This window comes from Phyllobates terribilis, unplaced genomic scaffold (assembly GCF_046119375.1).
Source record: "Phyllobates terribilis strain yellow unplaced genomic scaffold, ASM4611937v1 Scaffold_11__3_contigs__length_659146591, whole genome shotgun sequence".
In the NCBI taxonomy this organism is placed as follows: domain Eukaryota; kingdom Metazoa; phylum Chordata; class Amphibia; order Anura; family Dendrobatidae; genus Phyllobates; species Phyllobates terribilis.
Genome location: NW_027362771.1, coordinates 387260119 through 387283909, shown reverse-complemented (window position 1 = coordinate 387283909; position 23791 = coordinate 387260119).

The following is a 23791-nucleotide window of genomic DNA, read 5'->3' as shown; positions in this document are numbered from 1 at the left end:
GGGGTCTAGTTTCCAAAATGGGGTCACTTGTGGGGGAGCTCCAATGTTTAGGCACACAGGGGCTCTCCAAACGCAACATGGTGTCCGCTAACAATTTGAGCCGATTTTCCATTCAATTTGTTAGCGGACACCATGTTGCGTTTGGAGAGCACCTGTGTGTCTAAACATTGGAGCTCCCCCACAAGTGACCCCATTTTGGAAACTAGACCCCCCAAGGTACCTATCTAGATGCATAGTGAGCACTTAGAACCCCCAGGTGCTTCACAAATTGATTCATAAAAATGAAAAATTATTTTTTTTTCCACTTTTTCATTTTTACGAATCAATTTGTGAAGCACCTGGGGATTCCAAGTGCTCACTATGCATCTAGATAGGTGCCTTTGGGGGTCTAGTTTCCAAAATGGGGTCACTTGTGGGGGAGCTCCAATGTTTAGGCACACAGGGGCTCTCCAAACGCGACATGGTGTCCGCTAACAAATTGAATGGAAAATCGGCTCAAATTGTTAGCGGACACCATGTTGCGTTTGGATAGCCCCTGTGTGCCTAAACATTGGAGCTCCCCCACAAGTGATGCCATTTTGGAAACTAGACCCCCCAAGGCACCTATCTAGATGCATAGTGAGCACTTGGAACCCCCAGGTGCTTCACAAATTGATTCGTAAAAATTAAAAATTATTTTTTTCCACTTTTTCATTTTTACCAATCAATTTGTGAAGCACTTGGGGATTCCAAGTGCTCACTATGTATCTAGATAGGTGCCTTGGGGGGTCTAGTTTCCAAAATGGGGTCACTTGTGGGGGAGCTCCAATGTTTGGCACACAGGGGCTATCCAAACGCAACATGGTGTCCGCTAACAATTTGAGCCGATTTTCCATTCAATTTGTTAGCGGACACCATGTTGCGTTTGGAGAGCACCTGTGTGTCTAAACATTGGAGCTCCCCCACAAGTGACCCCATTTTGGAAACTAGACCCCCAAGGTACCTATCTAGATGCATAGTGAGCACTTGGAACCCCCAGGTGCTTCACAAATTGATTCATAAAAATGAAAAATTATTATTTTTTCCACTTTTTCATTTTTACGAATCAATTTGTGAAGCACCTGGGGATTCCAAGTGCTCACTATGCATCTAGATAGGTGCCTTTGGGGGTCTAGTTTCCAAAATGGGGTCACTTGTGGGGGAGCTCCAATGTTTAGGCACACAGGGGCTCTCCAAACGCGACATGGTGTCCGCTAACAAATTGAATGGAAAATCGGCTCAAATTGTTAGCGGACACCATGTTGCGTTTGGATAGCCCCTGTGTGTCTAAACATTGGAGCTCCCCCACAAGTGATGCCATTTTGGAAACTAGACCCCCCAAGGCACCTATCTAGATGCATAGTGAGCACTTGGAACCCCCAGGTGCTTCACAAATTGATTCGTAAAAATTAAAAATTATTTTTTTCCACTTTTTCATTTTTACCAATCAATTTGTGAAGCACTTGGGGTTTCCAAGTGCTCACTATGCATCTAGATAGGTGCCTTGGGGGGTCTAGTTTCCAAAATGGGGTCAGTTGTGGGGGAGCTCCAATGTTTAGGCACACAGGGGCTATCCAAACGCAACATGGTGTCCGCTAACAATTTGAGCCGATTTTCCATTCAATTTGTTAGCGGACACCATGTTGCGTTTGGAGAGCCTCTGTGTGCCTAAACATTGGAGCTCCCCCACAAGTGACCCCATTTTGGAAACTAGACCCCCCAAGGCACCTATCTAGATGCATAGTGAGCACTTGGAACCCCCAGGTGCTTCACAAATTGATTCGTAAAAATTAAAAAGTGAAAAAAAAAATACTTTTTCATTTTTACGGATTAATTTGTGAAGCACCTGGGGGTTCAAAATGCTCACCACCCATCTAGATAAGTTCCCAGGGGGGTCTAGTTTCCAAAATGGGGTCACTTGAGGGGGTTTCCACTGTTTAGGCATATCAGGGGCTCTCTAAACACAACATGGCGTCCGCTAATTATTCAAGCAAATTTTACAATAAAAAGTCAAATGGTGCTCCTTCCCTTCCAAGCCCTGCTGTGCGCCCAAACAGTGTTTTATCCCCACATATGGGGTATCTGCGTGCCCAGGGGAAATTGCACAACAAATTTTGGGGTCCATTTTTTCTTGTTACCCCTGCAAAAATAAAAAAATTTGGGTCTAAAGTAACATTTTTGTGAAAAAAGTTAAATGTTTATTTTTTTCTTCCACATTCCAAAAATTCCTGTGAAGCACCTGAAGGGTTAATAAAGTTCTTGAATGTGGTTTTGAGCACCTTGAGGGGTGCAGTTTTTAGAATGGTGTCATTTTTAGGTATTTTCTGTCATAAAGACCCTTCAAATGTGATGTGGTCACTAAAAAAATGGTTTTGTAAATTTTGTTGGAAAAATGAGAAATCGCTGATCAACTTTTAACCCTTATAGCTTCCTAGCAAAAGAAAATTTTGGTTCCAAAATTGTGCTGATGTAAAGTAAACATGTGGGAAATGTTATTTATTAACTTTTTTGTGTGACATATCTCTCTGATTTAAGGGCATAAAAATTCAAATTTTGAAAATTGCTAAATTTTCAACATTTTTGCCAAATTTCCATTTTTTTCACAAATAAACGCAAGTGATATCGAAGAAATTTTACCACTATCATGAAGTACAATATGTCACGAAAAAACAATCTCATAATCAGGGGGATCCGTTGAAGCGTTCCAGAGTAATTACCTCATAAAGTGACAGTGGTCAGAATTGTAAAAATTGGCCCGCTCATTAACGTGCAAACCACCCTCGGGGGTAAAGGGGTTAAATATATAAAATTTTTAATAGTTCTGCTCCTCTTGCTCTGTAAACCGCACCCCTAAACCATGCACTACCTGTAACGGGTGTCCAATCAGCCCGTATAAACGATCGGTGGTGGTGGCTAGTAGTTTTTTTTTGTTACTGTGGAGTTGACAGTGACCATACCGGTGGGTGTATATGTGTGTATATATATAGATATATTTTCCTTGACTTGGAATCAGAGGTGTATATACCATATGCTCACTGTGAGTTCCCCAATAACTGGCTTAGTAGTGGAAGCAGCTGCAGCCTCGTCCATCACTCGTCAGTCAATTGTGTAATTGTCCTGATGATTGGGGGCAGCTGAATTGCGTCCCTTGACAAACTGGTGGTGAGATCTGTGTGACCCCCTCGGCTGTTATCCTTGACAAACTGGTGGCAACAGTGGGATCTTTGAGACCCCCCCAGCTGTTGTCTTTGACACTGGACATTGAGCTTGTGACAGCTGAGACCACTAATTGGTCACATGCTAGCAGCTTGCAAACAGGGCAGATGGAAGCATCTGCCGTGAATGTGCAGGGGATTGGTGAGGGGAGTAGGATTCTTTTTTAGTTTTATTACATTTTCTACTGTTTCTATTTATTTTTAATAACCAAATAACTGCTTAATTAAATGTAAGTCACTGAGAAGTACTTACTTGCTCTGTAATATCTCTTGTGCTGGCTGCTTGACTGCTGTTTAGCTATTCCCCTCTAGGGCACAGCTGTGATTAGTCGTGTGCCATGAGCCATGCAACTTTGTTTGTTTTATCGATATGCTATAAATGTAAGTGGTGAGAAAAACCTTCTTAATAATTGATTTAAATTAATGTTATCAATTATAATAGAAAATGCTTTCAGTCACACTGTCCATCATTATCAATGTAAAGTGGATTTTAATCTAAATTAATCAATACACCTTTTACCATTGCAACATCCTGCAGTCCTGACAAGGAAAACTCAAGATCTCCATATCATGAAACTTCAGTCTAATATGACTTAGGACAAAACTGAAAAAAATGAACAGGGGTATAATTTGGTACACATGCAATATGTAGGAACATGTTCACATTGGCCATTAATCAGACCTAAAATAGAAACAAAATGAACATATACCCTATTGTAAGTAAGTAAAATGCAGTAGTGCATATAAATAACATAGGGTACTTAGTAAATACTATTTTTGATCAAAAAAAGCATAAAGCCATCCGACTAGCAACAGGGTGTACCCAATCGTGATGGTCCTAACCTCTATTATTAAAACCTTACCATGTGTCAAAAATAACCTCAATGTGAATAAGGGCCAAGCAGGACCAGTGCCTGACTATGGACACCCTGCCATGGGAAGCTATATAAATGTAATGTCCAACTGTAAAATGGGAGGCCAGACTCTTGTGTGCACTGGGTGCGAGAACCTAAAGCAAAACTGAAAGAAATGAACTAGAGTATAAGTTGGTATACATAATCCCAGAGCTTTATATTGTTGGGATTATTATTTAAAGGAAAGCTGAGAAAATGAAGCTTTCAATGTTTTACTCTTCAGAATAAGACTACCCATGATAGATAAGTTTCTCTCTCTGTGTGCATATAAGAAGAGACCTGTTAGTCAAATGGAGTGGGGTAGGATGAAGCTGTAAGGGACCTGCCTCAGATTAGTCATTAAAGACACATAGTACATGGCTGTAATAACTCAGCCAGTGTTGGATTCATGCTGCCCATTAACCAGCTGACGGGTTTCAGTTAAGAAAGTAATATTAATAATCTTTATATAGCACCAACGGATTCAGCAGGACTTTACAATTTAGAAGGTACATGTAAAGACAAATCAGACACTACAGAGTATCAAACTAATAAATAATTGAAGCAAGAGGAGTCTTTCAAGGACTTACAATCCATAATGAACACTTGCAGAGTCAACTAGTACAAGTGCCTGTTGTTCGTAATTGTTGAAAACACACAAATTTCAGTTTTTAAAAGATCTAAACAGTGGCATAACTAAAGTCCGATGGACCACAGTGCAAAATTTGGACCTGGGTCCCAACCTGCATGTTGGTCAGATGTAGTATTCTAGATACTATAAAAACATATGTGTTCACCCTCCATGTAATAAGATCCCCTATCCTGGCTCTTTCTTGTAATAATCTCCCCCATCTTGGACTCTTTCCCGTAATAATGTCCCTATCCTGGCCCCTTCCAGTAATAATACCTGTCATCCTGGGCCCCATGCTGTAACATTTTCACCCATCCTTGGTTCCTTCTTGGTATAATGTCCCCCATCCTGGTGTAATGTCCCTCATCCTGGTATAATGTCCCCATTCTGATATAATGTCCCCCATTCTGATATAATGCCCCCATTCTGGTATAATGCCCCATACTGGTATAATGATCCCAATCTGATATAATGTCCCCATTCTGGTATAATGCCTCCATTCTGGTATAATGTCCCCCATACTGGTATAATGCCCATCATTCTGGTATAATGTCCTCATTCTGGTATAATGCCCCCATTCTGAAACAATGTCGCCATTCTTGTATAATGCCCATCATTCTGGTATAATGCCCTCATACTGGTATAATACCCCCATTCTGATATAATTTCCCCATTCTGGTATAATGCCCATTATTCTGGTATAATGCCTCCATACTGGTATAATGCCCCCATTCTGATATAATGTCCTCATTCTGGTATAATGTCCTCATTCTGGTATAATGCCCATCATTCTGGTATAATACCCCCATTCTGATATAATGTCCTCATTCTGGTATAATGCCCATCATTCTGGTATAATGTCCATCATTCTGGTATAATGTCCTCATTCTGGTATAATGTCCTCATTCTGGTATAATGTCCATCATTCTGGTATAATGTCCTCATTCTGGTATAATGTCCTCATTCTGGTATAATGCCCATCATTCTGGTATAATACCCCCATTCTGGTATAATGTCCTCATTCTGGTATAATGTCCTCATTCTGGTATAATGCCCCCATTCTGGTATAATGCCCCCATTCTGATATAATGTACTCATTCTGGTATAATGTCCTCATTCTGGTATAATGCCCCCATTCTGGTATAATGCCCCCATTCTGATATAATGTACTCATTCTGGTATAATGTCCTCATTCTGGTATAATGCCCATCATTCTGGTATAATACCCCCATTCTGGTATAATGTCCTCATTCTGGTATAATGTCCTCATTCTGGTATAATGCCCATCATTCTGGTATAATACCCCCATTCTGGTATAATGTCCTCATTCTGGTATAATGTCCTCATTCTGGTATAATGCTCATCATTCTGGTATAATGCCCCCATTCTGGTATAATGTCCTCATTCTGGTATAATGTCCTCATTCTGGTATAATGTCCTCATTCTGGTATAATGTCACCCATCCTAGCCCACTTCAATTCTTCTCCAGCACATTTAAAACAAAAAAATACTTTCCTCAGCTGACACATTGCACAGCATCCTTTTCTGTAGCCTGGTATAGGAGCTAACTGGCAGCTGACTTCGATGTGCCGGCACAGGCAGCGCATGATGTCACTGCCATACCGATGTCAACTGCTGGCCTCTGATTGGTCGGCGGCGTGTATTGCAGCCAGGGAGCCGGCAAGTCGGTCATGGTCACATCCTCTGTGATCATGATAATTACACCCCTGGATCTAGGAAACGATTCATCATTGCTTTTGCTTTCTTCCCGAGAAAAAACGGTTCTAATAGTGACTACTTTTACGTTTATGTTTTATGTTTTTTTAGTTAACGTTTCTTAAGTTTCATAATTTTTTTTACCTAATTCATCATTTGCCCCTTCCCAGGCTTCAAACATCTGCCCCAGCCGTCTGCTTAACCTCCGCTAGAGACTAAAATTACGGGGAACCTCACGCCAATTTTTTTTTTAATAAATCCTTTATTTAAACACTAAATGACAAGTACAGTAACCAACACTGTCACTGTACTTATCATATATGTAACTAACATGTTTCTGTCTATCTAATCTATGTGTGATGCTCTATTCTTTCTGTTCTAAATTGTCAGGTACCGGTGTATGCCGCTGCTGAATTGCCGGCCGGCTTTTTTAAAGAGACGGGTGCATGAAAATCAGAGGGCACTAGTGTGTTCCAAGTGCCCTGCTATGTTTTTCATGCACCCTCCTATATACCCTGCCTGCCTGACGTTTAATTGAGCACTGTTCCCATCGATTTGGGCAATTTTTGACCTTCTGCAGACCGCCAGGGGGGACCGCCAGAAACATACTCGAGTTTCCCATAGACTTACATTGGGCTCGTTGCTCGGGTCGAGCACCCGAGTATTCCAATGTGCTCGACCCGAGCTTCGAGCACCCGAGCATTTTAGTGCTCGCTCATCACTAATGAGCACCCCTGGTAAAATTCAGCATCAGAAGCATGCAAAAGAACTTCTAAACAAGCCTGATGTATTTTGTAAACAAGTCCTGTGGACCAGTGAGGTTAAAATAGAACTCTTTGGTCACAATGATCAAAGGTATATGTGGAGAAAAAAGGGCACAGGAAAAGAACATCTCGCCAACCATTAAGCATGGGAGTGGATCAATCAAGTTTTGGGGTTGTGTTGCAACCAATGGCATGAGGAACATGTCACGTATAGAAGAAAGAATGGATTAAATGAAATTTCAACAAATTCTTGATGCAAACATAACACCATCTGTAAAAAAAACCTGAAGTTAAAAAGAGGATGGCTTCTACAAATGGATAACGATCCTAAACACACATCAAAAGCCACAATAGACTACCTCAAATGGCGCAAGCTGAAGGTTTTTACAATGACCCTCACATGCCCCTGATCTGAACATCATTGAAAATCTGTGGCTAGACATCAAAATAGCAGTGAATGCAAGACGACCCAGGAATCTCACAGAACTGGAAGAATTTTCCAAGGAAGAATGGATGAAAATCCCTCAAGCAAGAATTGAAAGACTCTTGTCTGGCTACAAGCTGTGATGCTTTCAAAAGGGAGTGCTACTAGGTATTAACAATGCAGGGTGCTCAAACTTTTTCAGTGGCCCATTTTCCTTTTTGTAATTTTTAAAATGTAAAAGTTGAAAATATATATATTTTTTGCCTAAAATACAAAGGAAATGTTTCATCTTTAACTTTTAGCCTGTTAGAGATCATTTCATCTTCAACTTGCTTAACTGTTCACAATAAGGCTGAGTTCACACGATGCGTTTTTAATGCGTTTCCGCGGCGTTTTTGCAGCTGCGTAAACGCCGCGGAAAAGCATTAAAAACGCATGGTAGAAGGGCAGCAATGTTCCCCAATTGAAATCCGCATGTGCTGTGCCCATGATGCGGATTTTTCCGCAGCGTAAACGCTGCGCTCAAAAATCCGCAGCATGTCAATTAATTTTGCGTAAACGCGGCGTTTTCGCCGCCATTGACTTGCATTAGAACGCGCCAATTCCGCAAGACTGAATTTGTACTTGCGTTATTGGCGCGTTCTAATGTGCGGATGGTACCCGGGTGTAGAGGAGAGGAGAGTCTCCTCCACACCCAGGTACCATTTAAAAAGCTGTAAAACAAGAATAAAATAAAAAATAAGATATATTCACCTTCCGACGGCCCCCGGTCTCCTTCTCTCTGCTCGCGTGCAAGACTGAAGGACCTTCGGTGACGTCACAGTCATGTGACCGCAGGCCCTTCAGCGCAGTGTCTCGCGATATCCCGGCAGCCAGGAACAAGCCAGGAACGAACGCGGCAGCACACACCGGGGCATCAGAGGGTAAGTATAGCTTTATTTTTTTATTTTTAAACATTCTTATACGGCCACAGTATATAAATCCATGCTGTTTGCATGGATTTATATAGTGTGACCTAGTTATCAAGCACTTTCCAAGTGATGCTAAAATCGCTTGGAAAGCGCTTGTCAATCCGCATGCGGAAACGCATGTGAATCCGCATGTATTCCGCAGGAAAAACGCATGTACAATCCGCATGCGTTTTTTCTGCCAGAGAGATGCAGAAATGATGCAGAAATTTTCTGCTTCATTTCTGCATCGTGTGCACATACCCTAACAGTAATTTTGCCAGGGTTGGCAAAACTTTTACATGGCATTGTATACTGTACTCCTTTACTTTACACCGCTCCTATTGAAACCATTAGCCCTGTATAACACTGACTGCACTGTAGAACTAGCTGCTCTGACATAGAATACAGTACAGCGGCTGAAACATAGATTTAAAGTGATTTTTTCACCTGGAATAAATTGCACCAATTTACATTAGTAATTAAATCCCTCCCTAGGCAAGTGCCTACTTTTGCCTACCCTTCATCTCGATCCTGCATGTTAGCTTTCAACTGGGCAAAATATATATAATATATATACATATATATACAGTATATGCATATATATACAATATATACATTTATATATATTTATATATATATATACACAGTACAGACCAAAAGTTTGGACACACCTTCTCATTTAAAGATTTTTCTGTATTTTCATGACTATGAAAATTGTACATTCACACTGAAGGCATCAACACTATGAATTAACATATGTGGAATTATATACTTAACAAAAAAGTGTGAAACAACTGAAAATATGTCTTATATTCTAGGTTCTTCAAAGTAGCCACCTTTTGCTTTGATGACTGCTTTGCACACTCTTGGCATTCTCTTGATGAGCCATTTCTGGGGTGACTGATGGCTGGTGTTTCTAGCCTGGGAGGGGGCCAATATTCATGGCACCCTTCCTGGGCTATTAATATCAGCCCCCAGCTGTCTGCCTAGCCTTTGCTAGCTCTTAAAATAGGGGGGGACCCCACATCATTTTTTGGGAGGTCCCCCATTTTAATAGCTAGTAAAAGCTAGGTATTCAGCCGGGGGCTGGCTGATATTAGTAGCCTGGGAAGCTCCGTGGGTATTACCCCTTTCCCAGGCTTCAGACATCTGCCCCAGCCATCTGCTTAACCTCCGCTAGAGACTAAAATTACGGGGAATCCCACGCCAATTTTTTTTTTTTAATAAATCCTTTATTTTAGCACTACATGACAAGTACAGTAACCAAAACTGTCACTGTACTTATCATATATGTGACTGACATGTTTCTATCTATCTAATATATGTGTGATGCTCTATTCTTTCTGTTCTAAATTGTCGGGTGCCGATGTATGCAGCTGATAAATTGCCAGCCGGCTTTTTAAAGAGACGGGTGTATGAAAACACTATTATTTTTTTTTAAATAAATCCTTTATTTTAACACTAAATAACAAGTACAGTAACCAACGCTGTTACTGTACTTATTATATATGAGACTGACATGTTTCTATCTATCTAATGTATGTGTGATGCTCTATTCTTTCTGTTCTAAATGGTCGGGTACCGGTGTATGCCGCTGATGAATTGCCGGCTTTTCATGTTTCACTGTGAGCACTGTTCCCATTGATTTGGGCAATCACTGTAATGCCACAACCACCATGGCTGTGACATTACAGTGAGTGGCAGACAATCCCTGCATGATTGGTGCTCTAAATAGCGCCAAACATGCAGAACGGGGACCCGAGCTCCCGCCCGAGCATCTCGAAAGTACTCGGCGAGCTCCGAGCATCTCTAGTACTGAGATGCTCGGCGAGTACCGAGCAGTGGCGAGCATGCTCGCTCATCACTACAGTAGTGCTCATACTTTTACATGCCACTGTAGAACCTAGGATTAAACCATGTGAAATGCCAACTGCAAGGGAAAAAAAAAGTGGAGCCAACAAATGACACACTGAGTGAGCAATCAGAAAACAAAGAAAAAACACAAGACTGTTCTTAAGAGCAATAAAGTAAAGCATGATAAGTAGGGTTTGGTGGCCTATAGCTTCAAATGCTGCAGAGAGATCCAGAAAAATCAATACAATGTAGTTGCCAATGCATTTAGCTTTCAACAGATCATTTAAGATTGCTTGAAGGGTAGTTTCTCTAGAGCAAAGACCAGTTAGCAAGGGGTCAAGTAGAGAGGTAGAAGATACATAGCTGTTTATGCATGAGTAAAATGTTTTTTTTTTTCCAGTTGTAGGTTTACAACAGCATGTGTAAAAGAGGAGGAAAAAATATCAGAAGAAAGAGGTTAAAGAGTTTGTCACCCAGGTCTAAATTTTGCACCGGGGCCCATCGGATTCTAGTTACGCCACTGGGCATATAGTTTGGGAGGGGGCGATATCCTGCTAACAAATTCCCTTTAGGCCTCACTCAGACATCCGTGTTTCACATATACCTTGTATCCGTTTGTTTTTCACGGATACAACACGTACCCATTATAATCCATGCTGCTGTTCACATGTCTGTGTTTTTCTCAGACTGTGTGCACATGCAAAACACATGGAGACATGTGTGCTGTACATGTTTAACATTGCAAAGTATAAAAGAAGTTTGTAAGTAATTTCTTTATCCATCTGGGAAAAACGCTAGTGGTAAAAATGGACACACAGATGACACAATGATGGTAAAAACGGACACTCTAACCATACACTGATGCAAAGCAAAGATGACACAGGTACAATTTTTTAATTTATGTGTTTAAACATGGACGTGTGAATGAGTGCAATTTTTCGTACATTTTTTTCCCTGTGAGGCTTCTTTGGGGAGCCTGCAAAATGCATGCAAAAATTGAAATTGTGTTTTAAATTGCTTAATTCCAGGATTCTGCAAGAAAAGAAAATGCATTTAAAAAATGCTGTGTAATATCTGCATGGAAAACACACCATATAAAGGGGAAAACATAGCAAAACGCAATAAGAAGACCAGATTTCTTAGTCATATTTTAGTTCAGAAACTTGGAAAAATAAATGTTGGAGAAAAATCTTGTTTTCCCATGTGGAAATATGGCCTTAGGGCATCTGTAATTTTAAGTGATTTAAATATTTAACTAGCTTCAATGGTGTATAAGAGCTTTATGAAGTGATATGGCAACATTAATATAGATACATGTGGTGAAGGGGGTGACTGTCTTATACAGTATGTACAAAAAAAAAAAAAAATGTTTTTAACCCCTTCACTCCCAAACCTGTTTTCATATTCCTGACCAGGCCAAATTTTACAATTCTTACCAGTGTCACTTTATGTGGTAATAACTCTTGGAAGCTTTAATGTATTCCAGTGATTCTGAGAATGTTTTTTCACGACACATTATACTTCATGTTATTGGCAAATTTAGGCTTATATTTTATGCGATTATTTGTGAAAATATCGGAATTTTGGAGAAAATGTAGAACATTTCGCAATTTTTAAACTTTTAATATTTATTTAAATTTAAACAAGATAGTTATTTCACACAGCATAGTTAATAAATAACATTTCCCGCATGTCTACTTTACATCAGCATTGTTTTTGAAACATTTTTTTTTGTTAGGAAGTTAGATGGGTTAAAATTTGATTAGCGCTTTCTTAATTTTACAGCAAAGTTTACAAAACCAATTTTTTTAGGGACCACATCACATTTGAAGTAATTTTGAGGGACCTACTGTATATGACAGAAAATACCCAAAAGTGACACCATTCTAAATACTGCACCCCTCAAGGTGCTCAAAACCACATTCACAAAGTTTACTGTATTTTCACGTAACAGGAGGAAATGGACCATACAATTTGTTGTGAAAATTCTCGTTATCCCATATGTGGTGTAAAACTACTGTTTAGGAGCACAACACGGCTCGAAAGGCAATGAACACCATTTGACTTTTGAAACACAAAATTGTCCGGAATTGATAGCAGATGCCATGTCGTGTTTGCAGAGGCCCTGATGTGCCTGAACAGTGGAAATCCCCACAAGTGACCCAATTTTGAAAACTACACCTCTCAAAGAACTTATCTAGAGATATGGTGAGCACCTTGAATACTCTTTCCCCACAAAAATGTTGGTTTTGCCAAGATGTTTCATTTTCAGAAGGATAACAGGAGAAAATGGACCATACAATTTGTTGTGCAATTTCTCCTGAGTATACTGATACCCCATATGTGGTGGAGAACCACTGTTACAGCACACGGCAGGGCTTGGAAGGGAAAGAGCGCCAACTGAATTCTTGAGCTTAATGCCTCTCACATGCCAAAGCAGCAGAAACCACCACAAGTGACCCCATTTTGGAAACTACACCTCTTGAGGAATTCACCTAGGGGTGTAGTGAGCATTTCTAACCTTCAGGCAATTGACAGAATTGTATAACATTAGGCTAAGTCAATGGAAAAATAAAAAAATTTCCACTAAAATGTTTCTTTGGCCCCAGGTTTTTAATTTTAAAAAGGGATAATAGGAGAAAATGAACAATGCAATTTGTTACGCAATTTCTCCTGAGTACGCCAATACCCCATATGTGGTCGAAAACTACTTTTGAGGCACAGTGCAAAGCTCAGAAGGGAAGAAGCGGCATATTGGAGTTTAGATTTTGCTGGAATGGTTTGAAGGTGCCATATCACATTGGCAGAGCCCCTGAAGTACCGGAACAGCAGAACCCCCCCATAACGGATCATATTTTACAAACTACATCCCCAATGAATTCATCTTGGGGTGCAGTTTGCATGTTGACACCACATGTGCCTAACAGACTTTTATACCATTAGACGGCGAAGAAAGAATAGTTACATTTTTTCCACTAAAATGTTGATTTTGTCTCAAGTTTTCAATTTTTATAAGGGCTAATAGGATAAAATATACCTCAGTTTGTTGTACAATTTCTCCTGAGTGTTCCAAAACCCTACATGTAATTGGGAAATACTTTTCAGACACAGTGGAAAATTCAGAAGGGAAGGAGCGCCAAATTATAGCGCAGATTTTGTTTTATGGTTTGCGGGTGCCATGACCCACTGGGAGAGCCCCTAAGGTGCCAGAACAGCAGAACTCCCAATAAGTGACCTCATTTTACAAACTACACCTCTCATCTAAGGGTGCATAGATCATATTGACACCACAGGAGTGTCACAGAATTTTAGAGCATTCGACAGTGAAAAAATAATTACATTTTTACCACAAAAAAAATGTTTTGGCCCCAGATTTTACATTTTCACACAGTGAAATGGGTAAAGTGGCTCCAAAATGTAGCACACAATTTCTGCTGAATGTGGCAATAACCCAAATGTGGCTGTATAGTACTGCTTAGCCACTCAAAGAGACTCAGAATAAAAGGAGTGCTATTTGACTCTTGGAGAAAAAATGATCATAGAATAGTTTGCAGAATCCATATACAGAGCTCTTTAGTACCAGAAGAGCAGGATCCCCTCTCAGGTGATCTATTTTGGAAATTACACCCTTCTGGGAATTTATCCATAGGTGCAGTGACGATTTTTACTCCATGGGTGTTTTCCAGAAACAAGCAGCAGTGGATGTTGCCGAGATAAAATTGCAAATTTGCCAATGTAGTGCCCTGTACATTGTAGTGCCCAGTATATTGTAATGCCTGTATATTATGCCCAGGTCATGCTTCTGCAGACACACGCACCCAGTAACTTAAGTGGGCTCTCATCGCTACAGAAATTCCAAACATGTGGATGCTAAATGTGGTTTAGACACACCAGGGCTCAGAAGGGAGGGGGGCATTTGTATTTGGCAGCACAAAATTAACAGAATTTCTTTTGGGGATCAAGGAGCCATATAGCTTTTCTGGAGCCTTTGTCCTACCAGTAACGTGGAAAACCCTTATATTTCCTTTGACAGATTATGGACCTGATTGGAAACTTGCTTTTATTGTGGATTTAGCTGAAACTTTTATTGAGAACATTTTGCATAATATTTGCGGTTACATTTATCCTGTGCCCTACGCAGAGCACTTACATCGGGGAAAACCTCTGAATGACGTGATTCAAATGAAACCCCCGGGGAATATAATGGGGAAGCAAAATTACTATGGACTCCGCCTGGCTTCTATTCAGCGGTGTACTTCTTTTGAAAGGTGCACAAAACTGTGGCTGATCATGCTTTTGTTCACACCAAAAAGACGGACACCTGCCTCATTGTAGGGAATCTACCTCCGGGGTGTTCGATTTGAATCACGCATTTCAGAGATCGACATTGAAACCCCAATGTAAGGCTATGTCCCACGATGCAGAAATGCTCCGGATTTTTCCTGAGCGTTTCTGCATCACCCTGGCAGAAAAAAAACACATGCGGATTGTACATGCGTTTTTCCTGCCGGGGACAAGCGTAAGTGAAGCGTTTTTCACATGCGATTTCGCATGCTGGTTGTCAAGCGCTTTCCAAGCGATTTTAGCATCACTTGGAAAAGTGCTTGACAACTTGGTCACACTATATAAATCCATGCAACCGGCATGGATTTATATAGTGTGACCAAGTTATAGTAAAAGAATGGTAAAAAATAAAAATTATACTCACCTTCCGATGGTCCCCGGTCTCCTCCGGTGCGTCCGATGTGTTGGGCGGCTCGTGGTGGTCTAAAAGGACCTTCCATGACGTCATTTAGTCATGTGATAGGCGACCGCTGACGTCACATGACTAAATGATGTCATGGAAGGTCCTTTTAGACCATCACGAGCTGTCGGGGAGCCAGAACGCATCACTATGGAGACCGCGGGCCATCAGAAGGTGAGTATAATGTATTTTTTTATTTCAAATTCTTTTTTCTTCAGGTAATATGGTACCCGGGTCTGGAGGAGAGTCTCTTTTTCTCCAGACCCGGGTACCATCCGCACATTGAATCACTTAATATCCACATGTGCACATGTAGTCATGCGGATATTAAGCGATTCAATGCAAGTCAATGGCAGCGAAAATGCCGCGATTACGCAAAATAATTGATAGTGCTGCGGATTTTTCTCAATGATAATCCGCAGCGGAAATTTCCGCAACATGTGCGCAGCACATGCGGATTATCATTGGGGAACATAGCAGACCTTCTACCAAGCGTTTTTTTAAGAGTTTCTGCGGAGGAAACGCTTAAAAAACACATAGTGGCCACACAACCTAAGCGTTCAGCGCAGAGGTAGGATAAATGTGAGGCGAGTCTGCTACGTAGTGGCAGAATGAACAAATCAACAGCACGTTGAGAATTGCATTTATTTTATTTTTTTACGCCGTTCCTCATGCGGTATAAGCGATTAGATGACTTTACTCTTCGGGTCAGTGCGATTACAGTGATACCAGATTTATATTGTTTTTTTTATGTTTGGCTACTATCGCACACTAAAGACGCTTTTTTTTTGCAAAAAAAAGTTTTGCATCACCATATCTTGAGAGATATAATTTTTTTAGATTTCTGATGACAGTCACTTGAGGACTTGTTTTTTGAGGGACAGTTGATGTTTTTTGGTACCATTTTCAGGCACATAACATCTTGTGCTCGCTTTCTATTCCCAGTTTTGGGAGGCAGAATGAACAAAAGCCAGCAATTCAGGATTTTTTATTTTTTTTTAACCTTTCACCATGTGACAAAATTGATGAGGCAGCTGAATTCTTTGGATCAGTACGATTACAGCGATAGCACATTTATATAATTTTTTTATATTTTGGTGCCTTTACACAATATAAAATAATTAATAGTTATGGTATATTCTGACAGCTATAACTGTTTTATTTCTCCGCTGACAGAGCAGTATGGCAGTTTTTTTTGTGGGACAAGATGACATTCTCAGCAATGGCATTTTTATTTACATTCGACTTTTTATTGCGTTTTATTCCAATTTTTTTACGGCATGATGAAAAATCATATTTTTTTTTACACTTTTCTATTATTTTTTATGAGTTCACTGAAGGGGTTAAATAGTGTGACAGTTTCATAGATTGGGTCAATCTGGATGTGGCAATACCAAATATGTGTATTTTTTTATTTTTGTTTACATAAATATACCTATTTATTGGTTTCTTTTTTTTTTTTTTTGATTATTTATTTCATGATTTATATATATAGATAGATAGATAGATAGATATTTTTTTTTTTTTAAAAAGGACTTGTTTTTTTACTTTTTTATTTTGTCCCTCTCTGGGACCTGTAGGTCATTATGATGTCACAGGGGCTTCTATCGGATGGGAGCGGGAGACCCCTCCCTCTCCCAGCCTTCTAAATCCTGTAATCTCTATTGATCTTGGCATTTAGGGGGTTCATTTAATGGTTAACTTAAGATGAGCTCCCGGCTGCAATTGTGCTGGCCCTGCTCCTGGGCCCGCATGATGACCATGTCGTAAATTTACATCATTTTGCGGGAACCCCTTCCCAACCTTGATGTAAGCTTACGTCAAATGTCGTGAAGGAGTTAAAGTGGATTAAAGTGAACCTGTAATAATCTCTTTTGACAATGTAAGAACAGTAACTGTTAAATCTGTGATGTTTTAATAGTAATTTCACTTACATTATTAATAAAAATACCAAGGAAACACAAACATAACTAGGAATAACATTGAAAACACATACAGCAGTAAAAAACAATGAAATATTTTGAAAGGTGAAGTATAGAACAACCATTTTTTATTTCTACGAATTCATAGAGAAAAACAGTATTTTATTTTATTTATTGGTTTAAAATTAATGTTTAGCAAATAGTTGGAATGACCAAGGGCAACAAATTCCTGGCTTCCCTGACAATGCAGCTGTAAATGCCAAATGATTAATATCCCTCATTGGTGCAATTTATAACCTGGGAATACAGCCCAAAGGATAGAAAGAGAAGGTCTCAGGTGCCTATGCATTTCTTACAAGTCCTATTTTCTCTCTACTATATTTAAACTGTTGCACCTCTCCTGTGACCACATCTGCTTTTTATATTTCATTTATTTGTTATTCCAATTTCCATCTCCCTGTATATCTTCCTGCATTCCATGCCATGTGGCCGTACACAGTGTAGATAAATAATTGTTATAAACAATGCCAGTGGGAAGTGTATAAAAATGAACTGTAAATTTGGACGGTTAGATTTTATGCTACGCTTACTTACATGCCACTGGGACATTGTGTATATGCAAGAAATAATTCATAACCTTTTGCCGATCCTAGGGCTATTAAAACTCAGTTTTTTTCATTTTTATTAAGGGCAAACATAAAATCACAACTGGGTATAATAATTTGTTTTCTTGAACTTCATTATTCTGCTCCGATGAGAAAAAATATATTCAGGTAGAACTGCTTTTGGTCTATATATTGCTTGCCTTTCCACTTGTTTCTAAAGAACCGAAAATGTCATCACTGATATCAGCGCCCAACGCCATTTGGGGTCACAATATAAATTTCTTTATCTTGAATACACACAGACTCCGATTCGTTAAGGCTGGTGCTTTGTACAACATTCCTAAAGAGGGATGCGCAGGAATAAATGCTCCAAATTCATTAAAGGGAATCTGTCAGCAGATTTTTGCTACCTCATCTGAGAGCAGCTTAATGTAGGAAAAGAAACCCTGAATCCAATGATGTATCACTTAGATTACTTGGTGCAGCAGATGTGACACAATCAGTGTTCTTACATGCACCATTACACCCCCCTGATGAAGCTGTGACATGCGGAGATACGCGTTGGGTTTGGGTTTGTCTTCTGACATCAGGGTTATGCTACTGTCTATTTAGATTCATTATTTTCTTTGACAGTTGCCATGTTCGCACCATGTTAGTGTGGCGCCCCTGCTGCGCACGAGTGCCACAGATCCTAGAGGGGTGCATGAACGGATTCCTCCACAAGAGGCCCCCACAGCACACACACACCTCCACCTTCCACTTCAGACAACCAGAGGGAGCCTGTTAGGGATATAAATATGGAAGGTGGAGCTAGGCAGTAGGTAGTTCCTCTGGAGAGTTCAGCAAGTGCTGATCTGAATACAGAGTCAAGCTCAGTCCAGTCTGTTGAGAGAGTTCCTGCAGTAGTTAAGCCTGAGAGAGGTCAGCCTGCAGTGGAGCACAGTCCAGACTCAGTTGAAGCTCAGGTTAGTGAGCTAGGAGCGTGCCGACGCTTAGAGAGTAGCAGAAGAAGCAGCTAGCTAGCTGCCAGTGTGTATAGCCTTGTGAGGGCCCCGAGTAGGCCGAAGGCTAGAGGAGTGAGTAGCATCAGGGGCAAAGGAGCTGTACAAGCTCACCCCAGAAAACATATACCGGACACCGGGTCCGCGTCTACAGGGTCGTATACCCCCTGTAGAGACAACCGGAGACCCCTGGAAAACTTCAGGTCCCAGGATCACCCAAGAGCTGATACGTACCAGAGCCAGGAGTCACGGAGGCCCCGCAAGCTGTGAGCGTGTACTCCAAGAGAAGGCCCTACCACAAAGTCAGCCGGTGCAGGACAGAGACAAGGTTAGGCCTAGCTCCAGGCAGGTCAGAAACTTACTATACAAAGGCAAGAAACAGGAGGCCCTATACCCGCTCACTGGGGAGGATCCTGATATGCACCCTTCACCCTACAGTGCTCCGGATTGTGCCTTGAATAACATCAGTAAAAGGTACTGAAGTGACTATCGTGCCTGTCCATGTTCTTGCTCTGACCCGGCTGGGTCCCATCTGTCCTGCATCCTTTCTTCCCCGCTGCCCTGAAGCCTAGCTCCACCTGTGGGGAGCTATACCACGCAAGCTGCCTTAACACCGGCCTCAGTGGGCTGCCGCAGCACTGGTGAACCTCACCAGACACCATAGGTGGAGTCACGAACTTATAACCATAATTATCCACCCCTTTCTTTTAAAGAGAGGCCCAGGGTACGGCCCCGGGAGTCGGCCACCGCGGCATCCCCCAAAACCAAACAACAAGGCCCGGGCGCCGAGTCGTCCCCATCCCCTGGGCGCGTCATTAGCACTCGTGTATCTATTTAAAGGGAACCTGTCACGTCCTAGTAGCTATGTACACTGCCCCCATTGGCTTGTTAGTGATGCAATGTGCGTCACTAACAAGCAGTTTTTATGAAAATCTGTGGTAGTATAATGATGTTATATCGTTTTATATACTTTATCTCACCTGCTTGTAATCAGTCATAGGGGTGTGATTCTCACATTCAGTCATGGGCGGTGCCGCGTTCAGTCAGTGCTGGCGCCGCCCATGACATTTGAATACTGCTCCTTTCAAGCGCTATGTTTGTGGGGCACATGCGCATTTGCACACGTCAGGTCGCTGGTCCAGCGCATGTGCACTGAGGCTGTGTGATTACCAGCTTCCGTGCGCACGCGCTGTCACCTGTGGCTCCCGGCGCGTGCCCTGAGTGCAGCAGTTGTGACACAATCAGTGTTCTTACATGCAGCATGAAGCAGAGCTGAGAAAGCTAACCATACCCACACCAGGCTCTCTATGCACATAGAAAAAACACAAAATTTGAGCTTGGTTTAAGTTAGTATACATGCAGCACATAAATGCATGTTTCACAATGGCCATGAATCAGAAAACCTACAAGTAGCAAAATGAAAATAAACCCTGCTGTAAATAAATAAAAAGCAAGTGCATTTAAATAAAATAGGGTTCTTAGTAACACAGTTTTTGATCAAAAGTAGTATGAAAGCTACATAGTCTATTGACCATTCGCTGCTTATTACAAGAAGGGGCAGAGTCAGATTTCTTGGCATCAGGCAGCTTGCCACAGCAATTATAATGTCCTGGTAATAAAACCTTCACTGTAAGTAAACAACAGCACACAGCCTGATAGGTGACACATTGGTGAAATCTGTGTTTTAACCCCTACCTCATGCAGTTCTCAGATTACGTAGCAAAAACCTGCAGACAGATTCACTTTAAAAGAATCTGTCTGCAAGTTTTTGCTATGTAACCTGAAGACAGCATGCTGTCGAGGTTAAAACACAGATTTCAGTGATCCCTCTCTTATCAAGCTCCATGCTTTTGTTTACTTGCAATGATTGTTTGAGCACCAGTCATTGCTGAGACACTGCAGCACATGTCTCCTGGTCCAACTCTGCTCAAGTCCCTCCTGGATAAGCAGCTTAGAGTCTATAGCTATGTACATAGAGATCCTGGTGTGGGCGGGGTTAGCTTTCTCAGCTCTGCTTCATGCTAAATCTAAAAACTCTGGTTGTGTTAGAACTACTGCACCCAGTAATCTAAGTGATACATTGTTGCCTTAAGGGTCTCTTTGCCTACATCAGGCAGCTCTCAGATGAGGTTTAAATAATAATAATCTTTTTATTTATACAGTGCCAACATATTTTGCAGGGCTTTACAATTCAGATAATTTGCAGTCATTATCAGCACTGTCCCCATTGGGGCTCACAATCTACATTCCCTATCAGTATGTCTTTGGAATGTGGGCGGAAACCTAAGAACCCGGAGGAAACCCCACACAAACACGGGTAGAACATACAAACCTGCTGATAGATTCCCTTTAAGAGATGCATGTCACCATGAATTTGGCACATTTTATCAGTGGCATGTGCCTCCATGAATGTGGCATAAAATTGGCAAAAGTCCACAAATTTTGCTGCAACTCCACATTGTGCAAATATTTTGCAACTTTTCAAAGTGTTTTATGCAACTTTTCTGGTGTAAACAGCTGACCTTGCACTTGAAGGCCATCATTATTTTATACAGTGGCGACCAAAAGTTTTGCATTTATTTTAAACTATGATTACTTCTGTCTGGTTGTTGTGATGCCATTTTCCTGGTGATTTTAGTAAACGAGAAGCAAATGGTTGTCAGCCAAAAGGATGAAAATTGTGTTTGACATTGTTTTCTCCCTTTATGGGTTAGTTTTAGTGATGAGCGAGCACTAAAATGCTCAGGTACTCGTTGCTCGGGTCAAACAAATTGGAATACTCAAGTGCTCGGTCCGAGTGACGAGCCCAGTGTAAGTCTATGGGAAACTGGGGCATTTTTCCGGCTGCCCCCCTCCCTCGGCAGTCTGCAGAGCGCCTAAAAATTGCCCAAATCGATGGGAACAATGCTCAAATGAAATGCGAACAGCATTGGGAAGACCCCTGGAAGCATTTCTGACTCCCAGATCACTTCTGTCAACAACGTTGTCAGAGGTATTAAGCCACTTTTACGGACTCACAATAAAACATACAAAAGCTAAACCAAAATGGATTTTCCTGGGAAATATGTTAAGGAACATCCTTTCCAGGGTAATGACTTGTATATAAGGCAAAATAAGTAACCAAAAACAAAAATACTCCTCCACACCTTGGTCTATGTTTATTCATAGCGTTTTTGGTGCGTTTTTGCACTTTTGCATTGCTTTCAACCGTGAAAAATGCATTCACCAGGAAATGTCATTTTACCATTTTATTACTTTATCTGGCCATGTGCTGTGTGACATGAGAACAGCATGGGGAAGACCCTTGGAAGCATCTCTGATTCCCAGGGCACTGCCTAAAAGTGTGGTCATCTCATCAGTCATGATCCTATATTACTGCGGTAATAATACAGACATTTTTGGCAAAGTGACAAATCTTAAACTCCATTTAAAATGGGCAAGGTGTGTGTAAAGGGAAGGGGAAGTGGACGTTATGGTGATGGTGATAGTGCACGCAGAGGCCGTGGGCAACATGATATTGCGCCTGCTGAGGGAGCACAACAAACACCCACATCATGTTGAACTATCTTCCTGTCCAAATTTCTAGGGGGTCGCGGAACACCATTATTGAAGCCAGAGCAGTGTGAAAAGGTTGCTGGTTGGATAGCAGATAAAGTTTCCAGTCAGTTTGCCACCACCACCACCCTGTGCTCCACATTGTCCAGTCTCAGTAGATGTGAGTCTGGACCACATTATTATTATTACTTTATCGACATTTATTCCATGGCGCTTTACATGTGAAAAAGGGGTATACATCGAAAAGCAATTATAATAATCTTAAACAAAAATGTGACAGCGACTGGCAAAGGAGAGAAGAGGACCTCGAGGGCTCACAGTCTACAAGGGATGGGTGAGGATACAGCAGGTGAGGATAGAGCTGGTCGTGCAGCGAGGTTTACTGCAGGTTGTACGTAAATTGCAAGAGGTGGGTCTTCAGGTGCTTTTTGAAAGTTTCAACAGTAGGCGAGAGTCAGAAATGGTGGGGTATAGAGTTCCAGAGAAGGAGGGATGCACAGGAGAAATCTTGCATGTGATTGTGGCAAGAGGAGATAAGAGGGGAGTAGAGAAGGAGATCTTGTGAGGATCAGAGGTTGCATGCAGGTAAGTACCGGGAGACTAGGTCACAGATGTAAAGAGGTTGTGGATAGCTTTGCATGCCAAGGTTAGGGTTTTGAACTGGAGTCTCTGGGCAATGGGGAGCCAGTGAAGGGATTTACAGAGAGGAGAAGCCAGGGAATAGCGAGGGGACAGGTGGATTAGTCGGGCAACAAAGTTTAGGATAGATTGGAGGAATGCGAGAGTGTTAGAAGGGAGCCCACAGAGCAGGAGGTTCCAGTTGTCAAGAAGGGAGATGATGAGTGCGTGCACTAGTGTTTTTGTAGATTCGTGGTTGAGAAATTTGCAGACCCGGGAGATTTTGTTTACTTGGAGTCAGCATCTTCCTCATCCTGATCCTCCTTCCTCCCACCATTCCGAGTGCCCTGAGATAACTGATCCCACACTTGGACACTCCGAAGAGCTGTTTTGTTCATCTTTCCATTTATAGATTCTGGCCTCTTGCTCAATCTGCTCAGAAGTGGAAACAGCTTGGATATGTGGTTTGAAGGAGAGATTAGAGTCCAGAGTTACCCCAAGAGCTGTTCACTTTTCCATTGATAAATTCGGGCCTCTCGACCAGCCAGCTTTGAGCAGGGAAACAGAAGATCATATGTAGCGATTTGAGCAGCCATGGTCACCCGAAGGTGACAGTGGGAAAGTGCAATTACTGTCGCAAGAGCTGAATGATGATGATGATACACAATGGACAGTCAAGTCAGAAAGTGAGGAGGAGGACCAGGGTGCGGAAGTGGAAAACGAAGCGGTGGACGATGAAGTCACTAACCCAACCTGGCAAGGGGAAATGTAGAGCGAGGACAGCAGCACACAGGGGGAGGGAGGCATAGCACCACAACAGGCAGGAACAAGCAGTGTGGTGGCCACAGACACATGGTGGGCAACTGCTCCCCAGAACACCA